Genomic DNA, 696 nt, shown 5'->3' with positions numbered 1-696 from the left:
AAGGTCATGCGTGGGGAAGCCCTAAAGGACCACTCAAGGTTCCAAGGCTCCAGCTGAAAGGAACAGCCTGATTCACTCAGAGGTCCCAGAAGGAAGATTTTCTCTATTTACTGACTTTGGGGGGCTGACGGAGCGTGGCTGGGGTGTGGAGACAAATCCCTGGGCATCCCAGCAACGCCAGGCAAGGGCCCGGCCTGTGTTTCCTGGAGGGGCCCTGTCCAAGTTGGTGTCCTACCACACCTCTTTCCTGATGCTCAAGCCTTCCTTGTGCCCGGACCTCAGTGGCCTGGCCTGGCTTAAAGGGGATTGGGCTTGCTTTCGGCATGACACACTAAAATGTGTTCCTCTGCAGCACTCCTTAATTTTTCATACTGAACTGTCAAATATGAATGCTCTTTTCAAAATGCCTCTCATCTGATTAATAAGCAAACCACCCACCTACCAGCTTCAGGTGACAGAAACCACAAGTCCCCAGCTCTCCAGCTCCGCTTTTCCCGACGGGTTTATAGCTAAAGACTTTTCACATTGCCGTGAGCCCCGGCAGCCTGACCCGGTGACACTTGCTTCTCCCCAGCCAGGGGCGAAAAGCAAATTCCCTTTCCCGGAAGGCTGGGGACGCCCCCTGGAAGTTCGCTTTGCTTTCATCCTTCAGGTTTCCTCCGTTTCCCCTCCCCCTGCCTGCAACGCCCCCGCGCC

The sequence above is a fragment of the Chinchilla lanigera genome, unplaced genomic scaffold (genome assembly GCF_000276665.1).
Source record: "Chinchilla lanigera isolate Chin_1 unplaced genomic scaffold, ChiLan1.0 scaffold00008, whole genome shotgun sequence".
Taxonomy (NCBI): Eukaryota; Metazoa; Chordata; class Mammalia; order Rodentia; family Chinchillidae; genus Chinchilla; species Chinchilla lanigera.
The sequence above is the reverse complement of the archived record's forward strand: the minus strand, read 5'-3'. Positions refer to the sequence as shown.